Source organism: Protopterus annectens, chromosome 1.part0 (genome assembly GCF_019279795.1).
Source record: "Protopterus annectens isolate FY-2018-M chromosome 1.part0, PAN1.0, whole genome shotgun sequence".
NCBI lineage: Eukaryota > Metazoa > Chordata > Ceratodontiformes > Protopteridae > Protopterus > Protopterus annectens.
The window spans coordinates 786,387,441-786,412,413 of NC_056725.1; positions in this window are offsets into that span (position 1 = coordinate 786,387,441).

Here is a 24,973-nt window from a genome sequence, read left to right on the forward strand (position 1 = left end):
CCCAATGTGTACGCCCCTCACTGGTGCTTGTGGTGAGGATTGAGGTTCCTTGATTGCTGGGCCAGTGCATGGGCATCACACCTGCAGTAATGCAATTTCAGTCAGAATGGTTCAACAATCTGCATTGTCGATGAGATGACGTTCGACAATGTGGATGTTTGATGATATAACGTAAACCTGTATCTATGCATACCCACACAAGCACAAACAGAAGGAAAACTAGCAGCCAGACTTTTGATTTTAGTTCTGAGATTTGGAGAATAAATTTGAATTATAGAGAGTGCTAAATGAAGTTTAATGAGATTGTTATTGGGCTATACAGTGGAGGAATGTACTATATGGATTTCTTAAGAAGGGTTTATACAAAGTTACCAATTGAAGTTAATGACGTAAATTAAGTTTAGATGGTAGGGGTACACCGACTGAGTAAACAGAATAAATGAAGTGAGTTAGGTTAAGTTGCAACTATGTCAATGGACAGTGCAGATTCATTTAGCAACTGTACAGAATGAACTATGTAGAACTGTTGTGGACAGCTTTCAGCAATGTAGAGCAGTGGTGGGCTTCTACAGCTTGTTTGGAGGATATATAATATGCAGTAGAGTTTGTGTCACAACTGCGTTTAGCTGGCTGCACTACTAGGTATCAATAGTCACATTAACTAATAGTATTTGGGAGACGTGAGTAGTATTGTGACAGGTATGGATCAAAATGTCTGCATCTATAGTGTGCACATTTTAACCCTACTGCTCTAACTGCATTGCTGAACAAAATAGGGTGATTTGTAGCAACACTGACAAAAGCTGAAAAAAATACAAATGAGCATGCTGTAAACCAGCAAACAACACTCTTCAAAGTTCTATGGCAGTTAGAGGCCTAGAAAAGACTTGGTGCTCCTCTCTCTAACCTCACCAGAGTAAACTCCAAACAGTTCTCAGCCAAATTACTAAATACGTACAAAAAGTGTACAGCTATCGTAGCAAATACTGTAAAACAGGAAAGTAATTGTTACAGATCCTGCAGCATCCAGTAAAAAATGCACAGTCAGGAGCTTAACTGCTCAGTGTATATCAGCACACAGCAACTGATGTATCTGTGTCTTCCTCCTTTCTTTCTTTCCACTTTAGACTCTGCTAATATCATTCTTCCTTCATAATTATTTTTCTTTAATTCCTGTCATCAGTCCTTATTTAATCTGTCACTTACCTCAGTCACTCCTGCACCCCTCCTTACTTCTGTTTTCCTCACTCTTGAGTTCCCCACACGTATATTTTCATAAACTTTGCAGTCTAGTTTTAAACAGGGTTATCAACCAATACACTAGTTTTACTGCATCAGAAATTCTGTGTCACGATTCCAATAGATTATTTTTATCTTCATAGTTTTTTTATCTTATCATAAATTCTTTCTGCTTGCTAACCTGCTTGATTGTGCTACGTTGTTTGAAATTCTCACTTTATGATAGGACTGTTGCGCTTCTGCATGTTTGTTTGTATACCTTTTAATGAATTCTGTTGAATGCCATATTAGTATTATTGTTATCGCTTATATATTTTGTATTTCCTATATCTTGTGTGGTTTGTTACTGTTCATCTCTGAGAAGTTGCTAGTCTCTGAGCCTCTGATGAAAATAAGCCTCACTCAGGGTTGGGAGGGTGGCTTAATAGCTAAGTTGTTTGCTTTACAAACACAAGGTGCAGGGTTTGAGTCTCACAAGGGATAATTGGCTAGACTTAAAATGGCTCGCAAGGGCAGTTAGCTTAGTACTAAACTATGAACTGAACCGAACTCAACTAGTAATCTTAAATAAATTTGCTTTGTCTTCTATTAATATACATGCACTTTTGTCACTGTATAAAATGGGATTTAATGAAGATGTTTACAAAAATATAAAACAAAAATAAATGAACTCCTTTGTCAAACTATGCTGGTGATGTAGGATGTAATTCACAAGATCTGTTTTACAAACATTTTATAGATAAATACATAGCTATACTTTCTATAGCTGCATTAAATGAATGTCCCTAGAAGTAACTTCTAAGCTAATTTCTAAAAGTATGTGCATGTTTGCAGGTTTCTTATCACCTGATACAGCAATATTACACTAAATGTTATGGCTGATAAATAGGTTCATCGGTAGTTACTAGGCATGCATTTCTGGAGACCATTGAGGAACCTAGCCCAATTTGCCAATTGCACCAAAGCACTGTCCAGTTAATTGACTTGCTCAGAATCACACCATAAGAAAATGGAGACCTAGAGGCAGTTTGCACATTAAGGCTATGAGCTGTAAACAAGCTGCTTTCTACAATCTATGGTTTGATTTCTTCAGCGTCCTATGCCTGTTGTGTGGCTCTGAGCAAGTCACTTAACCAAACAGTGCTTTGAAGTGATTGGAAATTGAGCTAGGCTCCTTAATGGTTTCCTGGACCACATGCCTAGTAATCACCCATGATGGATCAAACCCTGGCCTACAGCAACTTGATAACAGGTCATATACTTAATGCTCTGTGCTAACTGCCAGGCATAAGAATGTGATACACCTCCTGTTATAGTCAATAGATTAGTGTATTACTGTTGCAGCTACTAGTACAACATTGTTACTTATCTTTTAGAGAACACAGGTCTCACCAGTGTGATACAACCCCTTTTAGTTGAATGGGGAATAACTTTTGCCTTTTGTGAATGTTTGTTGGCTCATTTTTGCCCACATTGTCCATTGGTGCCCTGCTGTGGAGCGAAGCTTACTTGGTAGATGCCCCACCAGTGTACATGTTTTTTTTTATGAGTTAGCGTCTTCCATCGTACATTGCTGTGGCTGAACATGCACATGTAGGGGCTGTCATTGAGAAGATGGAGCAGCAGCTGTTGGTTGCTGCAGAACAAATGGCTGTCTGTGCCAAAGGATGTGCCACTGCCTTACCTAAACTCCTGGGCCTCAGCTGCAGCAGCCATTATGCCATAAATTTGCTGTGCTTTTCAACATCCTTACAGTACGTACAGATTGACATTTGGGCTTCTCATACCTGTAACTGGCCCATTCCCTGAGACTGAATCCTGTTATGGGTATTATTTCTCATAAAATGCTATGTAAAGGCCTGCCTTCCTTTGCATCACAGACTGAAATGAAAAGGAATGAATGTCCACTAAGGTACAGTTACTTCTGCTCCCAGAATGAAAATAGCTAAGGTTTAGTGTATTTTTCCACAACCTATACCTGAGTCTTGGCACTGCCAAGTATGTCTGGAGCATTTTTCCCCGGCCCTCCGCTGAAAACAGGCTCTGTGGAACCTAGTTGGACTTTCCTGGTCAACAAATGTTAAATAAATAAATCTTAGTGTTACTGTATTTAGGTGGGAGCTAAAGGATTTTTTGAGAAGTCCAGTAGTGTGCCATTATAGGGGGTGATTTACAATGCAACAACTTCTTTTTTGTGGGTTTTTAGTCTGGCCATTTCATTTGGAGTCTTAACTGTATTTTGTAAACATTATCTCTTCTTTATTATTGCTGATATAAGTAAACTGCAATTGCCACAGACTGCATGACACCACTTGACTTTGTAGATGTTTTTTTTAAACCCCTGACAAATGCTAGTCAGTTGACAATCTGACAGACAGCCCTGCCAGTTGCTTTTCTCCTATTTTGATTTCCTTAAGTATGAGCCTTCTGTATTATTCAGGCAACATCAAGGCGATTGCTTCTGTGATTGTGCGCTCAACCCATATTCCCCTGAGCTGGGAAGTCCTGGTCATGCACACTTGGATGCAGCAGGAATGTACTGTATCTCTCTATCACTGGTTTCCTAGGAGGTGCACACTTGATGGTGTGCTCCATTTCCGTCCCTTAACAGAAACACTACCTAGTAGCCTAGACAGTCTCTGTCCATCCCTAACCTGGCTAACCATTTGATGCCTGAGCATTTATTCAATTCTAGGGTGCTGGCCAAGCAAATTTTCTCCCTGCTCCTTCACCAATAGGGCAGCTTCATATACTGCACTATACAATATTTATTATATTATTAGCTCTATATTTATTTACTCTGTATTTGTAATTCAGCTTTATTTATGTATGTAAGACAAAGCACAATTATGATAAAATTAGTAACATATAGAAACAAACAGATAAAGAGGGCTATGAGATGCAATGAGTAGTTTAAAGCAGATAGAATGTTGTTGTTGTGTCTTTCGGCTTTTCCCAGTTAGGGGTCGCCACAGCGCAACTCCGGTCCGCTAATGATTGGCAGTAGATTTTTACATGCCGAGTTGCCGGCCCTGATGTACAACCTTCAACGAAGGTGCGCCCATTTATGCATGTCTCCACACAGAAGACGCTCTAGCTGAGAATCGAACAGGACATTTTACTGTGAGGTGACAATGCTACCGCAGCACCACCACAGCAGTAACATGATTATAATAAATAAAAGCTAGAAAGCAAGTTTAAAAAAGGTGACTTTGAAGAACCCTTTTAACCTTTTCAGAATGGGAAGTTTCCAGACTTACAACAGCCATAGGCTCCAAAATTCACGCAGAAGAAAGATTAAATCCTAGAGAGGTCAAAATGCACTTTTGGAACCCCCAGCAGCCCCAGACTAGCAGAGTGAAGAGAAAAGTCTGAACATCAGGGCCCTAGCAACACTTTAAGGAGGGGTGGGTCAAATCATGATAAAACAAGACAGCCCAACAATGAAAATTTTGTAACAGACATATGATCTTAGAGGCAAGTAGTATAGTAGACTAGTGAAGTGTGAGAATAATGTGATATACCAGTAAGTATCTAGGATGTGGTGTTTTATAGCAGTGCAAGTGAAGAAAATCATGTGTCAAGCAACTCTGGGTTTAGGGAGCTGCAGTAGCTTAGACAGAAATGACCAGCACATAGTTTGCTTTTGCTCTTATTGGTTGCACAAATATATACCCTATACTTCCACCTACAGCTGTGTAAATTTAGTCCAGTACCTACCTCACTCATAATGAAGTTGTTTCTTAAACTAAAAACTACTTCCATAGCTGTAGGCTAACTACCATCAGACTGCCTAAAATGTCAGCAGAAGCCATAGCATTCCCTGTGTCCATACTAATCAATAGATCCATAGCAGAAAGATATGTCCCATTATTGTGGAAAAAAGTCATACATCATACCACTACACAAAGGTGAAGCATCTACAGAGTTTAATTACTACAGAGCAATAGCAATTCTCTCCTCCCTCTCCAAAAATATTACAAAAATGCATCCATAGGCAGCTAATGCTCTCAGAAACACAACATGGCTTTAGGCCCCAGCACAGCACCACTACTGCTGTACTACATTTCACCAATATAATAAACCAACATAGAAACAATGGTCTGCTTGAGTCCACCATGTTCTTAGACTTGTCAAAGGCATTTGTTACTGTCTCACACCAACAACTGATCCTTTGACTCTCCTCAATAGGACTTTCACAATACTCCTTGTTGTGGTTCCTTAGTTACCTGTCTGGAGTGAAACAAGCTGTTAAATGGCAAAAAGCCTACTTATCTTTTCAACCAGTTGCTACAAGTGTCCCTCGTGTCTCTATCATGGGTCCTCTCTTATTTAATATATTTATTAATGACCTCCATACCTTCACTCACCATGCTAGTTTAGTTCAATATGCAGATGACTCAACATTAATATCTGCAGCCACAACAATAAATAAGCTCCAAGACATTATCTGAAAATCTTTCTATGTAGAAATTTGGCTCAAAGATTCAAACCTCCTACTCAACCCCAATAAAACTAAGTTAATGCTTTTTACCTCAAAAAGTTGCCAAAATCAAAAGCAATCTTTTACCATAAAGTCAGCAACTACTGTTATTGAAACTGTAACTCACAGTAAACTTCTTGGAATTATAATAGATGACAATCTCAAATATGACCAGCATTTGATTCGAATTTGATCGAAAGTTTGTTTGTTGTTTGTTTAATTTAACTGTGGAGGCTGCCGACTAAAGTGTGCCAGCCCGTGTAACTAATTTATCACTGTTTCTGCATTTTCTGTGTGTTTCTGCCAAAAAAACAAAAAAATAATCCTTGTTTTCCCGCCTCTCCTCGACTAGTTTAGACCAGTTTACAGGCATTGCTGTATTCTGGGCTGTGGTGTAGTTCCTGTGTTGTCCATTACCTTACTTGGATAGAAGGAAGTTTCTTTGCTCACCAGTGGGAGTGGGGAGCCTTGAGCAGCCTACCTGTCCCTGTAGGAAGTGACCTCAGCACAAGAAGCTGTAGTAATTGGTAGTTTTGGACAATTTCTAGCTCTTTTGTAGTTCACTGTCTAAAATCTGCCTCTGGGCGTTTTTTTCTGGCTATACTGCTCAGACAAGCTCCTTGTGGTTCTGCAGAGTGGTCCTAGCAGCAGGGAGCTCAGAAAAGCGACTACTTTCTGGATTTAAGTATCTTTGCTTTTTTTTCACTTGGAATAGCTTCTGTAGCTTACCCTGAACTAGCTTGAACTGTTTTTTAACTGTTTGCTGCATTATTTTAAAATCTGCACTTAAAGTTGCATTTTAGTCAAATTTGATCGAAAGTTTGTTTGTTGTTTGTTTAATTTAACTGTGGAGGCTGCCCACTAAAGTGTGCTAGCCTGTGTAACTAATTTATCACTGTTTCTGCATTTTCTGTGTGTTTCTACCAAAAAAACAAACAAAAAAAATAATCCTTGTTTTCCCGCCTCTCCTCGACTAGTTTAGACCAGTTTACAGACATTGCTGTATTCTGGGCTGTGGTGTAGTTCCTGTGTTGTCCATTACCTTACTTGGATAGAAGGATGTTTCTTTGCTCACCAGTGGGAGTGGGGAGCCCTGAGCAGCCTACCTGTCCCTGTAGGAAGTGACCTCAGCACAAGAAGCTGTAGTAATTGGTTGTTTTGGACCATTTCTAGCTCTTTTGTAGTTCACTGTTTAAAATCCGCGTTTGCATGGCTTTGCGTGGTTGTGCGCATAGCAGTTAAACAAGGTTAAACTTTTTCTGGCTCCGCCAAATCTGCTCTTCAAATTTTCCCTTAAGGAAGCTCTACTCCTAGTATAACCAGACTACTTACTATATTATAAGCCTAGCACTTTTTTTTCAATACTTCTCTACTAAGTAAGCACTCTCGTACTAAGTAAAGCACTACATCTACTTACCACCCCTGTGAATATCCATTTCCCTTAAAGGTACAGCACTCCCTTATACTGTTCTAGCATGTCGAGTGGTAGATTATTGGCGTCGTCTCCAATTCAGCTGGTCAATCTGGGTATCTTGAGACAATGCTACAATTGCCTTATGTACACAGACAACCCTCTCCTCCTCCCAACAAACACAAATACATGTGAGAGATGCAACTATATAGCCAAACTGGAGGCTGAACTCTCTCAACTCAGGGCTGGCATGACCAGACAGGAGGAGATGGCAACCACACACACAACAATCCCAGTCCCACATAGACCTACCACAACTGCAAACCAAACACATAAAAACACAAAGACATACTCGGAGGCTCTAATAAAAAACTTACCAAAACAACAGAGGCTCCCAAAGCAGACATCCAAAAATCCACCACCTCAAAACAAAACACATGCAACATATACTGCAATAAATCAGTGTGTCAACCAATCACAGCCCTTAAGGCCAAACACCTTGCCTGATACACTAGTAATAGGTGACTCTATAGTCAGACACACTGATGTCCTGCTGACCAGGCTGAACAAGGAGAAGGTGACTGTGAGCTGTCTATCGGGAGCTAGGATCCGCCACATAACACACGCACTCAGGTCACTCCAAAGCAAGTACAAATATGACTCCGTCATTGTCCATGCTGGTGTGAATGACCTGAGATGTACCTCCCTGGACTACATAAAAAGAGACATAGAGGAGCTCTCCGATTATGTAGCCCAGGCTGGTATGACCCTGACCCTGAGCAGCATCTTGCCCTCACCAAGAATGATACCACAATACATAGACAAGATGATCAGCTTTAACAATTGGCTCAAGTACTGGTGTCATTCTAAGGGGATCCAATATCTGTCTGCCTGGGATGACATGTTGGACAAGCCACGCTGCATCGCAAGGGATGGCTTACTCCTGTCACCACTGGGCTTCCGGATATTGGCTAAGGCTCTTGCCACCCCCATAGTGCCTTTTTTAGGCAAGGCTCAAAAGACAAACCCACCTCCTTAGAAAACAAAAGTGGAAAAAAACTAAGGGTAATGCTGCTCAACACCAGAAGTCTAAATCTCAAGATGCAGGCACTTGATGCACTCCTCAGCATGGAGAATATCGACGTCTGTGCAGTAACGAAACCTGGTTCAAGGCTCCTGAGAGCATCCCAGCACTACCAGGCTATACCTCGTATCATGCTTTTCGGCCCCAAAACCCGGGCCGAACCACAAAGGGAGGGGGAGTGTCCATATTCATCAAGAACACCCACACCTCCAGGTTAGTAGCAACACATGAAGCATCAGAGACCATACAGGTGCAACTAACCATAGGCAAAACTGCTATACAACTGGTAGCATGTTACAGACCACCCTCCCAATCTCAAGAACCCCACACAGCCTTCCTGAAGACATTGGAGGATATGAATGTATCACAAAATACCATCATACTGGGAGACTTCAACTACCCAAACATAGATTGGGTACATTATTCTAGCCCCAATAGCCTAGCCCAAAGGTTCCTGGAATTCATAAATTCAAATGCACTGGAACAACTAGTCACCTCTCCCACTAGGGGAGATAATATACTAGACCTGATCATCACAAACATGGGGACAAAATGCTCCACACCAGAAGTATACCCCTCACTAGTGAGATCTGACCACAAACTAATCACCCTGGATATACATATCCCACCTCCACCCCCAGCACAAAAGACCACAGTGACAAACTTCTCAAAAGCAGACTTCACTCTTCTTAAGACTGAGATGGTATCCTTTAAGCCCACTGTGCCAGTGGATACCACATCCCACAATGCCGAATCCTTTACAAATGCTTTCTATGGACATCTCTAAGAATGCATGGATCATGCAATCCCAAACAAATCCAAGTCCCTCTCCACCAAAGGTAAGCGTCCTGTCTGGTGGACCTCAGCCATAAACAAATTGTATAACAAAAGAAGGAAGCTACTGCACGTCAGAGCAAAATCCGATGAAGGGAGGACATCTCTGATCAACATTAGCAGAAAACTACGTTCTCTCATAAAAACATCCAAGGCCAACTTTGAGAGAAAAATCGCTAAGGACACTAAAGATAACCACAAAGCCTTCTTCAGCTATGTTAGAAACCTGGGCGGAAACCCTCAGATATGCTCAGAGTTGGTTCACAACAACAAAAAATACACTGAACCCACAGATATTGCCAACATTCTGGCTGACAGGTTCAGTGCAAATTTCTCCCCTCCTTCACCCCCAAAAGAAGAAATACTTATCCCAGCTGAATGTAATCTCCCTGTCATCTCAGATGTCCAAGTGAGAACCGCCCTAAACAAAGCAAAAAACACAGCATCAATGGGACCTGATGGTATCCCGGGTTGCGTGTTATGTGAACTCCAAGAGGAGCTAAACCCACACATAAAAATGCTATTTAACCTTAGCCTTACTTCGGGATATGTACCTGAACACTGGCGTACAGCAACAGTGGTCCCACTCCACAAAGGGGGTGCCTCTACAGACCCTGGAAACTACCGCCCCATAAGCTTAACCAGCCTGGTATGCAAAGCTATGGAAAGAATCATTATGGAACTCATAAACAGAGACATAGGAGACCTACAGACACTTGACCCCACTCAGTTTGGCTTTGTAAAGGGCAGATCCTGCCTTTTAAACCTGGTTGACTTTTTCGAAACAGTCACTAGAGCCATTGATGAGGGCAAAGCAGTCCATATAGCATACCTGGACTTAGCTAAGGCCTTCGACACAATACCCCACTCAGGCATCATAGATAAGCTCAACAGCTTAAAAGTAAACCCTTATGTCACTAGATGGGTTGCAAACTGGCTAAAGGACAGAACCCATAAAGTTAAAATCACTGGAACAATGTCAGAATCAAAGCCAGTCACAAGTGGTGTCCCACAGGGATCTGTCCTGGGACCCCTCTTGTTCGGCATTTATTTCTCAGATGTTAAAGCAAACATGGGAGGGCTGTGGCTGACAAAGTTCGCAGATGACTGCAAACTAGGTGCCATAGTCGATACACCAGCAGACACACACATCCTACAAAAAGGCCTCACAGAAACGGACAACTGGTGCCGGAGCCACGGCCTTAAACTAAATGCCAAAAAATGTATAGTCATCCCCTTTGGGAAAAACAAAGTACCCACAAATTATCACATAGACAGCAACCCACTGAGTTCGGAAAAAGTAATCAGAGACCTAGGGACCCAAGTCAACAGCGACCTCTCATTTGACACCCACGTTGCCAAAGTGGTTAGAAAAACATTCTACCTTGCACACCTCATCATGAAGGGATTCACATCCAGATCCAAGGATGTCATTGTACCCCTATATTCCTCCGTCATCAGACCCATGATTGAGTACAATGTCCCATTTGGTATGTACCTCACCTGGCATTTGCAACAGCTGGAGAGACCACAAAAGTATCTCACCAAGAGGATCAAGGGTCTCCAACATATGTCTTATTCTGCCAGACTAAAGAAACTTCAGCTCTATTCAGTAGCATACCGCCTGCTCAGAGGTGATCTCTGCCTGACGTACAAGGCCATGTCCAATCAGGATCTGATGGACATGCTCCACCTCAAAAAATCCAAGTCCATCAGGACCACGAGAGCTAAAGACTTAAACCTCGGCACAAGTATGAATAGGACATGCTGGAGGGATAGATTCATAACCCAGAGGCTTCCCATGCTTTGGAAAAAGATCCCCGTTCGTATTAGGCAGAGCCCCTCACTGACTCTCTTCAAGAGAAATCTTGATTAGTGGATGGGAGATCGTAAGTTTACCCCAGGGGTCACATCTGTGTCACTGCTAGACAGGGGCACAGTAAACTAATTCTATTATATAAGGGGACCTTCATTGTGTCACTACTAGACAGAGGCACAGTATTCTAAATTTATTCTGTACATTTTTGTACCATTTCATGGGGTGGCAAAAGCCACATCACTATGGCTAGGCTTACAAATGCCCCAGGGCAGATAGCCTAGTACTATACTATGAAACTATGAAACTATATACTGCACACCATTAAATCTGCACACTAGAAACTAGACTCCTTTTATAGGATTAATGGATTCCTTACAGATATTGCAAGAAAAATTCTAGCCACCACCTTCTTATTGCCAACTCTTTTATACACCACTCCTATCATTAAAAAAAACTTAAACAATACCCAAAAAAAGGAACTTGCCTCCTGCTACCTACAATAAAAATAGCTAAATTTACCACCAATCTCCTTCATAGGACCCACCATTGTCATAGCTCAAACAATTAAACTGGCTTGAATTACACAGCTGCTTAGCATATTCACAACTAACTACAGCACACAAACTCATTCATCTTCCATAAAAATACCCTGCACTACAAAAATTATTACTGCCCTACTGTCCAGCAAGGAACATTCGCTCTAGAACAAATTCTTATTACATACAAATAAGTCAAATAATATTGCAGGCGACTCTCTCTACTCCCAATATGTTACTAAACTCTGAAATAGTATCCCCGCACAAATAAAACTCTCTGACAAAACTCAGTAGTTTTAAAACATTGCTTAAGCAACATTATAACCAGTCGTGGGTCCTACACATACTCATCACCAGGTTAAGACTTTGTGTTCGTAGTTCCAAATACTCTCCCTAAACAGAATATTCTCAACTTCTAATTGAAATAAAACAATTTTTACATATAAGTGCTGCCTGTACAATCCACTAAGTTGCACATGGGCTTTCTCTTTATTAACTTCCACCTCTGCAAAATCTTAGAATGTATAAATGTAACTACTATTTGTGTATAAATGTAAATAGAAATCTAACTACTCTGTGTTTAACTGGAACCTAGTGTAATGCAATGTAAGCCAATGGAGCTTTTCTCCCTAGGCTTCTGCTGAAAATAGGTATTACCCAGTTGACTTTCCCAGTAAACAAAGACAAACAAATAAATGAATACATTTATTTATTTATTTTTATTTACATTTGTTGACCAGGAGAGTCCGACTGGATGCAGGTCCGTTTTCAGCGGAGGCCCGGCGTGAAAAGCTCCACAGTAAGTATTATTTACATTATACAGTTGAGAAACATAGCATTTAAAAATATAGACACTAGGCCAGCTGAGGACATAATACAAGAATAAAACATAGATGTAAAACAGCTGTAGAACATAGTACAATTTTAAAACATGGTGACAGATGCTAAACATGGTTAAAAATGTAGTTGAGATTCATCAGTGGACAATTGATACAATCTGTTTTTGAGGTACATAACAGCCATTAGCAGTTGTTGCTACAAGAAGTTAGTACTATGTGGTAGGTAGCTGGGAACATAAGGAGTCAGGCTTGCTAAGAGTAGGTCATTGATAGGGGGCAGAGAGAGGTAGTGGGTGGGTGGAATGTATGGTATTGGGGGGGTTGCAAGGGCATATCCAGCAGGTTTTTAACTGTGATTTTAGTAAGGATTTACAGAGGTAATTAAGGGTGGGAGGGAGTTCCAGAGTTTGGCTATAGTGCAGGAGAATAATGCTTCTCCAGCAGAGTTATTGGCTCTTGTGACCTGCAGGAGGTTTTTGTGGCTGGATCTTAGTGGTCTTGTGGTTAGGTAGGGTTGGAGTAGATTCTGGAGAGATGGGACTTTTAGTGGTTGGTTTATTAGTTTGTGGGTGAGTGCGAGTTGGTACCATTGAAGGAGGTGCGGGAGCTCTAGCCAGCCCAGTTCTGCCAGTGAGAGACAGTGGTGAGTACAGTAGGAAGCCCCTGTGGTGAATTTGGCGATTCTTTTGTAGCAGGTTTCGAGCTTATTTAGGTTGCATAGTCTTAGGTTAGTAAATATTGGAGAGGCATAAAGTAGGGTGGAGATAAGATGAGAATTTGCTACTGAAATCTTTGCTGCTTTGGTAAGTAGTTGCTGATTTCTGTATAACGCTCCTAGTTTTTTGTGCACTTTTTTAATGGTCATGGAAATGTGAATGTCAAAGTTCAGTTCATTGTCTATTCCTACTCCTAGTAATTTAATGTGTTCTATAGGATGGATGGTGGTTTTGTCTTTTGCTGTGATGCTAAAGTGAGAGCTGTCTAGGGTAAGTTTGGTGGGTTGGAAGATTAGTAATTTTGTTTTTTTTTGGGTTGAGTATTAGTTGGGCATCGGATAACCAAGTTTCAACAGAGGAAAATGCTTCCTGTGTAACTTTTTGCAGTTCAGGTAGGGAGTGGGCTGTGCAGATGATGGTTGAGTTATTTGAGTATTGTATGGGTGTACCTTGTGTTGTGGATGAGGCTAGATTATTGGTGAAAATAGAGAAGAGCAGGGGTCCCAGGATGGACCCTTGGGGAACCCCTATGGAGACTGGTAGTAGGGGGGATAGGTCATCCTGCCATACAACTGCTTGTTGGCAGTCAGATAGGTAACTCTGAAACCAGTTGATGACTGGTTGAGAGAAGGCTAGGTTATTGAGAAGAGAGATGAGTTGCTTGTGTGGGACCATATCAAAAGCTTTAGAAAGGTCTAGGAAGGTAGCTGAGGAGAGATAACCAGCATTTTTATTTTGTAAGATAGTGTTAGAGAAAGAGAGCAAGGTGGTGGTGGTGCTATGGTTAGGTCGGAAATCGTGTTGTGTGTTGGAGAGGAGGTTGTTAGCAAGGAGGTGATCTGAGACATGAGAATGGATGCATCTCTCTAGTATTTTGGAGAGTGCAGAGAGAATAGCTATGGGGTGGTAATTGGTTAGATCTGTGGAGGGGCTGCCTTTGTGAAGGGGAATTATGTGAGAGACTTTCCATAGTGTGGGAACATAACTTTCTGACAGAGATCTGTTAATCAAGCGTGATACTGGGTAGGCTAGAGCGTCAGCTGCAAGTTGAAGGTATTCACTATGGAGATTGTCTGCTGCTAATTTGGTGGGTTTAAGTTTAGTTAACAGTTGTTTTATTTTGGAGGTAGGAACAGGAAAGAAAGAGAATCTAGTGGGGAGATTGCTAGTTGTAGTTGATGGTGTGGGTTTATGGGGGAGAGGGTTGTGTTGTCTAGCTAGTGATAGTACGGTTTGTGTGAAGTGATTGTTGAAAGAGTTAGCAATATTTTAAATATTATGTATGCTGTTTTTATGTGTCTACTATAGCTCAAAGCTGTCAGTCTTCAAAATGTGGAACACTAACTTCACACTGGCAAAACACAGATCACTTCCTAACAACTTCAGCTAAGAAGCTCACAGCATGCTGAATAACTGCTTTCTCATACATGCATAAAGTTCGCTTTTTATGAATTATAAGAATTCCTTATTTTATTTCATGGATATTTTTTAAACACCTTTATTAAGCTATCCCTTAAGATATAGGCACAAATCATTAACTGATAACAATTTACATTATACATTACATATTTGTTTTCTTTCTATATAACAACTGTCATTCAGTCCAACATTACACAATCCTGTTTTCTCTCTAAATCCTCACTCTACTCCTGAACATTATTCTGCAGGTATTGTTCCCTCAAATTCTGTTTATTTCTATGTTATTTGGTCCTTCCCTTTTCTAAAGATCCCACTTTCAGTTATATTGATTTCCATTTTCTAGTAATTAAACTTAACAAGACTTTACTGTGTCTATATTCATTTCAGATTCTGTGTCTCAGGTCAGAATAATAATTTCCTAAGTTAAAGAAGTGTTTTTGACATAGTTCAGTGAAGGGAATTTCTTAATCTCTGCCAACTCATTACATTCCCGAAAACATGTTCCCAGTTACCTGTTTCTTCTCTAGCATACCTCCAACATTTGTTATCTACCCAAAGAAAAATTATTATTGGGGTAAAAAATACTTATGCAAACCCTTACAAGCAACAATCCAAAACCTTCTAGACTTTGTTGCATACTTGGGAGCCATATATACTGTATGGCCTCCATTTCTTCCCTTGTAAATTGTTTTCCAGTATCTCTCTTCCCAGTCTTTTCTAAGCACCTCTGATTGATTCTTACAGTTATCATGCAGGATTTTGTATGCCCTATTAATTATTATTTTAATTGCAGAGAGTGTCTTGAGTCAACTAGAAACTCTACTAGATCAGGTTTTTACTTTGGACTCTCTTATTCCTTTCTCTTTGCATGTACTGTGATATCAATACCTTGTTGGGAAGGCAGTATCTAACCTGCAGTCCACATGTCTTGGCCTCATCCCACTCTGCTACCTATACCTGTATAGTTACTCATTCCCAATACCTTAGCTTCTTTGCCACTTTTCTCCAGTATATATCCGCTCCCTCTTACCTATTTTCTGTACCCAATATTTTGGTCATCACTATTGGTAAAATCTTTCTCCATTCCCATGTCGACTACGTTCTTAGAATACTTTCTTCAACTTTATGAATATAATATTCTTTGCGGTTATTCTCCATAAAGATCTGCATCCGAAATCCTACTCATTCCATGGATATTTGTTAAAAAACTCTAAACAATGAATGTGCGATGGGCCCTTTCAGTATGTTACAATGTGGAGAAAATAATTTTTAGACTTGAAACAAGGAATGCTCTTCTTAATGAGGTACAGTTGAAAGGTATGGTGCCTAATCATTTGTTACATGACCTGTGTAAGGCATAAAAGGCTCTTTGAATCAATGCTCTTAGCTGATTAACAAAGAAAGAAGCAAGCAGGTGATTGCATTGTACACTGTAGATAGCAACAGCAAGGACATGCCAACTTTCATGTTCTACAGTAACCAGAGTTTGCTACAGTAATCATTAGGAAATTGATTTTAACACAATATATGGGTCATGCTACAAGTTTCTTAATCTTACATTGAGGCAAACAGTATGTATAAGTTTGTTCCAGTTGTGGCAGACCTGGGGCACTTGTTTGGGTTAAGGTTTAGTTGTAGGGAGAAGAGTGAATGTGGCTCAGGGCACATAGGTGCTGCTGTGGTCGAGGTATGACACAGCCAGACTGTTCTTGAATTGTTCCACATAATATTTGTGTGTATGTACCCTTTAGCACTCTAGCAGAGGGGGGTGCAGGTGGAACACATGAGTTCTGGTAGAGGTATTTTAGTGTTAAGACTTGAATACATTTGAATGGTATATTTATTTGCTTTAATGGTGGGAGCTGAATCATAGCTGTGTATTAACAATGTTTTTTTTCCCTTCTTTCTTGCTTTCTTTATTTCTTCTTTTTTGGATGACTGTGAGTCCTATAAAAAGCAGCAAACCTTAAAATAAATTGAATTTCTAATCATATCTGATGATCAGGGAAGGGACACTTTTGAAAATAATAGTTCTTTTAACTTGTGAATATGACATAGTAAGAGAATTTGAATTAATACACATTTTTCTGAAATAAAAGTACTCTGCAGCCCTAATTAGTGTTATTTTTATTTTGTATAATCCACCACCCTTTCTTCCTAAATCATCAGTTTTATCTGGGATTGGGAGGGACAGAACAACATTCTGAGCCAAGATCACAAACATCCCTGAACATCAGGGTCAGTTGAGATGTGTGTCTCTAAATTATAGTCCAGTTATTTGTTACACCATTTTATTTCTGTCAAGCCAAATGTATACCTAAAATGTAAGGACACATACCGAGGTCATCAATTTCGTCATATCATACCAATTTGCTTAGAAGCAGATAGATATCTATACTTTTGTACCAGCTGATTTGCCTCAGAAAAGAGACAGCAATGGAGTATTAAAGTTGCAAATGTGCTTACTATTATCTGTATTAGTACAATGCTCAACTAATATTGCTTTAATAGACACATCAGGAATTTACAGAACATGAAAAATAATTCACGGTGTCACTTAACAATAGTTTTAATAAAGACTAAATTTGTCTTCACCTCATTACAGCTTTTGTCTGGACCAGTCTCTACAGGTTCTTTTGGTTATGTATTAAAATTGCCCTTAGCTGGCTACAGATCTTTTTTTCACAGATTTTGTGCTGCCATACAGAAAATGACAAAAGAAAATGTCAAGTATAAACAGAATCTTCTTGTGAGCAGAAAACATTGCTAGTGCATGCAATAAAATGCATCTCTTTAAAGAATATCAAGGTTCTCTGTTTCCCTGTTAATGTGGCTGTGGTATGTATTAGTATATATGTTACAATCCCCTAAGGACAAGTTGGTGATGGCAGATCTCTATAAAGATAAGTGGTCATCACCCTGGAAAATCCTGAAGTGAAAATTAAACACTGATGCTTTTATCCCAAGGGCATCTTCATTAACCATCCAGAAAATTAGCTCTGCTCTCTACACAGATGCATATCACAACATCCATCCCAATTTTACAAATTCCTACAAATACTGTAATTTAAAGCCTTACTTAGTAGCAGCAAAAGACCAGTGGTGTACAATGCTCTAGATGGTTTCTAGATACCAGCTTTATTCTTTTCCCCAGAAGCAGTTCAAGGAAAACAGTGCATCATTTAAACTTTCAGAGTCTGTAAGTAGTGGGTTACATCTTTGTCAATAGGAGTGAGTTATATCATTGTCAGTGATTCAGCATTTTATTTTTATTAATGTTATCAGTGCATCTCTCACTTTGGATTAATTGAGGTAGTGGAATGATGTCATTTTTGGTACGTATATATGATATGGCTTTATCTATTTGAATGTTGTTTTAAAGTATTTAGTTTTTGACAAATTTGTCTTGTTTACAAATGTTATACAATAAAATAAAACTGTATTGTTTATAATTAAAATAGTATCTGCACAAATCAATGAGCACTGAAATGAGATGTGAGCCTATCAAGTCTATTTAATCTGTATCTAGTCCTTACACTCTTCTGTTCTTCCATTTGTCTAGTATAAGATGAAAGCTGGAATGGGTCTGCGTTGTACAAAACAAATTCAAACAAAAATGCAGTAATACAATTACAGTAAAACTGTTGTAGATGATAAAATTATTTTCGGGTTAGTAATCGGATTTTAAAAGGGAGCAAGCAGAGGTTAAAGTTTATCACTTGTAAGCTAAAATGCCTAAAAAGAAGTCTGTTTCTTACATAGCAGATATAAAGGTGTAAGACAGCAAAGCCCAGAACCAAGTGTAGGTGCACATAGTAATAAATGTGAATTAAAAGCAGGGTAGCTAAGTAAGTGAAAGTTTTGCTTTACTGCACACAGGCTTTGAGGTTAATTCATGGCATCTGACATCTGCGTGAAGTTTGTATGTTGTATCTCTGTCTTCATTGGGATTCTCTAGAAGTTCAGTTTCATTCTGCCCCCACCCCCACTCCCCATAAAAAAAATAAAATAAGCATGCTGGTTGACACAGAAGCCCTTCGGCAGAAACAAAATATTTGGTCTATTAAAAATGGGACTACTTTAAATGCTAAAAATGCAACATTGTCACATATTGCAGGCAAACAATGCCCCCAATATGTAGCATCGACAATACCCCACTCCAAAATGAAAATGTAATTAGAGACCTGGGAACCTGGGTGAAAAATTCCCTCTCCTTTGATCATCACACAGCAGTGGTTGTCAGGACATATCTAGCACAGCTGATCACTAATGGAATATCATCCAGTTCTAAAGATAATCTTGTCTTCTTGTATCCACCACTGATCAGACCAATTGTACAATATAGTGCCCACTTTGGAATGCACCTCACCAGACATATCAAATGGTTAGAAAGGCCTCAGAGATTCCTAATAAAGAAGATCATGAACTTAAATTCTCTGAATTATCAGAAAAGACTAGAAGCACTGACCCTCTTTTCTATTTCTTATGGGTTCCTCGGAGGAGACCTATGCCTTATCTTCTAAGCAGTCAGGGACCCCCAGGATATTTTGTACTTTCACAAATAAAACAGTTCTACAAACACCAGAGCAAGAGATCTCAACCTACTTCAGCAGATAAGTAAAAAAAGGTGGAGAGAGAGATTTATCAGTCAGTGTCTCCCTCACCTCTGCCGATAAAGTGGTATGATACACTATCTTCCTTCAAATAGCACCTGGATAATTGGATGGGTATTAATAAATTCACCCCAGGCTTGACTGGTTGAATCCTCCCTGAGTGGAGAGGTAAGGTCTAGAGTGGGAACTGGCAAGGCCTAATAGTTGCAAGACTCAGTAGCCTTGGGCTTCCTATGACTTTCAACAGTAAATTATCCATACATACACATGTTTACCTTTGTCTTGTGGGCTAGGTCTGGTTGAAAAGAGTCTGCAGACCAGCCTACTTACAAGTTTAACAAATACATAAAACAAACACAAAAGAAAGGCTAAAAATAAGTTTATAATGAGATGCATGTTATATGCCCTGGATTAAAATACAATTTATAGAATAAAGGGAGCTTACAGTATTTATAATAGTGGTGCAATAAAGTAAAACAAAAGAATAGCAGCAATAAAGGTAGGATCAGAAGACTGTAAAGAAGATAATACAAGTGACAGACAGAGAGAAGTATCAGGGACAAGATAACGACACCAACTTTAAAAAGACAGCTGAAGAGAGAGAGAGAGAGACAGGAAAGTGGGTAGGCAGACCTAAGATATACAATAAACAGCTATTTATTTTTGAGTGGGGGTAGGCTTATTCATTCCACTTTCTCCTCAGCTGGTTCTCGCAATGCCAGAATCATTACCTGATCCAAGCTTGTCTAGGTTACAGTCGAGGCTCCAATCTGTTTACAAGCTGCTTCCTGTAGTCAGGGGTGCAGACCTTATTTAATTCCTTTCATCTTCATTTGCCTGCAGTGTTACTCTGAGCAAGTCACTTAGCCAGACAGTGCTCTTAGGTCACCACTAAAAAGGAACTCTTTAACCTGTGGGGTTACCTAGTTGACAAATACATACAAAAAAGCCTTTAAAGTGCAGAGCTGACTTGATTTCTCAACATTTCACAAATGAAAAGACATTAAGATTGAGCATCTAGTTATGAATTTCCAAGAGGCAAAGATCAAGGAAAGGGACCAGTGGAGGAAAGGGGATCCTAGTATTATTTGTGACTTTAGCCATTTAGAAGCACACTCATCTTTGGAGGCTGAATAGTCTACAGAAGAGAACAGAAGATTACGCAACACCTAAAGTAGCACTCCAACGCAGTCCTTTGTCCGGGGCAATCCTACTTCTTGACTAAATGTCATTGTTTGAGTAGAATTTTCTCATTATGTTAAGTTTCACCTAAAATGTCAGAAACTAGAAGAACGTCTGAGACTCAGACTCTGGGTATTACTCAAGCACACACATTTTATTGATGAAGATTCATTTATATTAATGGCATGTTTCAAATGTTTCTTTGCTGAAGGCAAGGACAGTTATTTTGCAATGCCATCTTAGTGAAGAAGCATCTCTGAAGCAAGAAACCAAACAAAGTGAAGCTGTTTACAAGGCCTGTTTGTATACTGCTTTAATCTACGTGTGTATTATAAACTGCCTTTGTCAGGTCTTCTACAAGTGCTTACGTGCTAATAGCTGGAGACACACATGTTTGCTGCCACTTCTTCTATAAGCAAAATGCCCTAATTTCCACTAGTCCGATCTTAGCCCTCCCAACACCCAGCCAGTTAAACTATATAGCTCTACCAGATCCCTAACTCTAACCCTAAAACACCAACCTCGTTCTTAACTTGAGTCCTCATTCCCTAACCTTAAAACTTCACTCACCTCCTAATGCTGATTGTACTGGATTTGAGTCAATTGCTCCTTAAGCCTAAACCTCTACTCCCTAACCCAGAAGTCCCTGATTGAGCCTTAAACCTAAACTCCTCATTCACTCCCTAACGTTAAACTCGCTTCCCAGTCCTTCAACCTAAAACTCCCCTTGCACTCTTTAACCTTAAAATTCCTTTCCCACTCCCCAAGTCTAAATTCCTTTTCTGATTGCTGCCTGAAACCCTAATCTACACTACATTAGTAAAACTGCTTAAACATTTCTCAAAGCCCTGACCATATGCCTTTTACCATTTTTTTTTATTTAGCGGTGGGTGAAAAGGGATAACTACTACTATATGGCAGAAAAGCACTGAGGTATGTTGGCTTTCTGTATGTAATTAATCAAAACCTATTGTTCCTTAAATTATTCCCTAAAAAACACCATGTAATTAATTCCATCATGTGATGAAGAAAAAATAAAGAAAAATACAGTTGTTTAACTTACATAATCCATAAATTCCACCACTTGTTTGCTTATTCCTGTCCAGAAAATAACAATCAGAAAAAACGGTCCAGGCGAAACCAAGGATAGCAGTCAAAAAACAGGTTTATTCAAATAACACAAACGTTTTCACCCTGACTCAAATGCAGGGCTTTATCAAGTGAAAAAACTAAGAACATTATAAGGGTCCCTATTTACCCTTAATGTTTTTTAAAATATATATATTTTGTATTTTTTATTATTATTTTTTTATTTTTACGTGAAAATATTGGCTGAAAACCATTAGAATGTTATGTAAACACTGTTTAAAACATTTTTATTCTATTTGGTAACCATATATCTTTTTACATGAATTTATTGTCAACAGATTTCATGTGTATGTAGCACTTTAAATATTTTGGCGCTTTTTATGAATGGACCGTATTTAAATATGGACCATTATAATATTCTTAATTTTTTCACTTGATAAAGCCTTGCATTTGAGTCAGGCTGAAAGCGCTTGTGTTATTTGAATAAACCTGTTTTTTACTGCTATCCTTGGTTTCGCCTGGACCGTTTTTTTTCTGATTTTTGGTGTTTCTTTAATGGTCCTCTGCCTGTTTATTATTTGCTTGGGTTTGCAGAAAATAAAAATGCCATCCAAAAATCTCAAATAAAGAATTCATAAATGTTCAGACCTGCTATTAAACCCATAATGTATTTCCCACTCCTATATTACAATGTTTGCAAAAATGGGGGTGCATTGTTCCCCCATTACATCATGTAGATGCTTAAAATACTTACCCTGAAACAAGATTATTCTTAAGAATTAATTTCATAAATTATTCATTAATGTTTAATTTTGAGAATAGTTTGAGATGACAGTACAGAGTCTGAAGTTTTTAGCAGAATGTTTCATGACTCAGGTAACCTTGACTGTTCATTAGATTCTATAACGCAGGAAGTTTTAATTTGGAAAATGATAGATTTGATCCCATTTAAGACAGGAGTATGATTTGACAAAGAAAAGGGTGTAAAAAGGTTGCTGTAATGAATTGGAAAATCCAATGGTTATAAGCTAAATAGTGGTTAGTAGAGGTGATAAGAGATATTACAGATAAACACTGGGGTATTTTTAAAATGTTGGGAATTAGTGAATATATTATTGGGAGTGACCCATGTTTCATTTATCTATTAAGAAAACTGAATTTTAAAAACAAGTTTGAAACAATGAATTTGGCCCAAATCCAGTACTCCAGTGATAGGTCTGGCATGTTTAAGTGAGGTATGTACAATCAATGCACATATATTAATGAATATAATAGAGGATGGATTTTTGATAAAATTAGGTTGGTAGAAAAAGGACCCCATTTTAATTGTAGAACCAAGCAGGTGGCCTGGTAGGTATGCTGTCAAACATGTAATTCATATTAGACAGGTAAAATGGAACAATGTTTAAGGAAGACATTTTACCAACATATATAGTATTAAGAGAAAAGATCATACTTGTGATTCAGTAAACTCCATGTAGGCTTTGCACGAAGCCTCCATGGAGTTACATGTGTGTGAGGTGATACGCAGTATGCAGCAGCGTTAATTACATATTCATGCCTCACACTGTGTTTAAACATAAATACATTTGGTTTCGTGGCTGGCAGCAGTGTTGCTGGCTAGAGACCATGTAAAGCAGTACAAATATTAAACATGTTTACCATAGAGCACAGTAGGTTAGTGGGATTGTATGGAATGCAACAATGATTACCAGGTTTTAACATATAGTTATCTATATGGCTTGAACACAGTACAGGATAGTGTGTACAGTGAAGAGTATTGTGAAATCCCATTCCAGGCATTCTGTACCAAAATTGTATAAACAATCTGTAAGGGTAGCACAAAATCCACTGGAGTCACCACACGGAAATAGTCACTGAAGGTAAAAGGGTACATGGACTGCCATGTAAAATAAACACTCAGGGGAAGTGTGTGTATTGAATAGGGACATACAGAGGAATTGTAGGAATGAACACAGGGAAAGAGGATAGGTGAAACAACCTAATATACAGCAGATGAGGGCATGCCAAAGGAAGACAGTTGTAGCAGAAACACCACTCACATATCAATATGATACAACATGGACTGCACAGTGAAAATGTATATTATGTGACTGTCACACAAGGTGACATAACAATGGGGAAGATGTCTGTGTGAGATAAGCCTCCTTACTTGAACAATGCAGAGGACATCTAACAGCTATGTTATACACAATTGGGGTAGGGAGCATATTGTGAAGCTGTCCAAACTGATTTGTCTGAATATGAGTGTAATCTCAGCAAAGGTCTCCAGCAAGTGGACACAGGTAAAGGCTTAGGGACAACAGTAAAGACGCATGGACAATCATAGACAATATCAGAATAATACAACCTGCAATCCCATGTCTCTGATATAACATATGTGATTTAGAGTGATTAGAGATGATTCTGCACAAACACTTGTATAACTATTATGACATGTCTACACTCTATGAGGGTAATCAAGCACACAGTCCTGACACTGTAACATCTGTTAAAGGTGTTAGGAGGTACACTGCTATACCTATATATGACATTATGATAATTAAAGGCTAGTTGAATGCTGCTCATGGTATATATATATATATATCTATATCGCAATCTACAATGTCACTAATGTTACCCATGCCATCAATGTTGTCAAACAGTTAGGTATGTAATGTGTTCATCATCAGAACAGGTATCACACACATGCATCTGGTGTAACACCTTGATGGGGGTCTGCACCATCAGACAGTAATGTTTATGCAACAAAAAGAATACCTAGGTATGGCCAATAAGATGTGTGATAACTCACTGTGACAAAGGTGGTGCACTTCAGTTACACATCACTGGAAGATGCGTAGGGAGATACATGAAGAAGGGCGCATTGTACTCAGTTACTGGTGTGATGAAGGCTGTGAACTGCGGAGGTATTACGGCCTGTGATGTGGATGTCCTGCACATATTCAGTAGTTGTGTTACATACAAGGGATTCGTCAGCACTATGGCCACATGCTGGTGGACATTCCACATACCATCTACTCCAGGACACAGGTCCCATACCTAGTGGTCTGATTATGGGGTGTGATGTCTACATTATCCTTGGGTTGTTTTTTTCCTGACTGACAGATTCCTCCATGTTTTTGTTTCATTGCAGGTGTCATCGTGGCTGTGGCAGCAATCTTTGGTGAGTGTTGATATTGTCTATATTATACTAATATCACAGTTGGAGTCAATGATTGCCCACAATCTGTAGTCTTTTGGACAGCTGTGTGGACACAGGATGTGTAAGTAATTCATGACATCTGTGACTTAAATGGTGGACAGGAAACAGCCTAGCAGGCAGCCCTGATGTATGGACCTGATCACTGGACCTGAGATATAGGTCACTTCACACATTTCAACATAATTAGATGCCACGCATTTGATACAGTGGTCTCCCCTCTTGGTGATATAGGTGTTTATGGCCATATCTAACAGTGTTGAGTGAATACTTCACTGTGAATTTGTGTCAAACGCCTTGGGCTTGTCAAGTTCAAAAGGATGATAGTGTTGTCATCATGCATGCCCTTGATGATCTCTTTGAGGACATCTAACAGATGTAACAGACATGACGTAGCTTTAACAAATCACACAGGTCTGTTGCACACAGCCAGGATATCACCAGTGTTCATTTAATAAAGGCTCATGATGACATGTTGGTCTACCT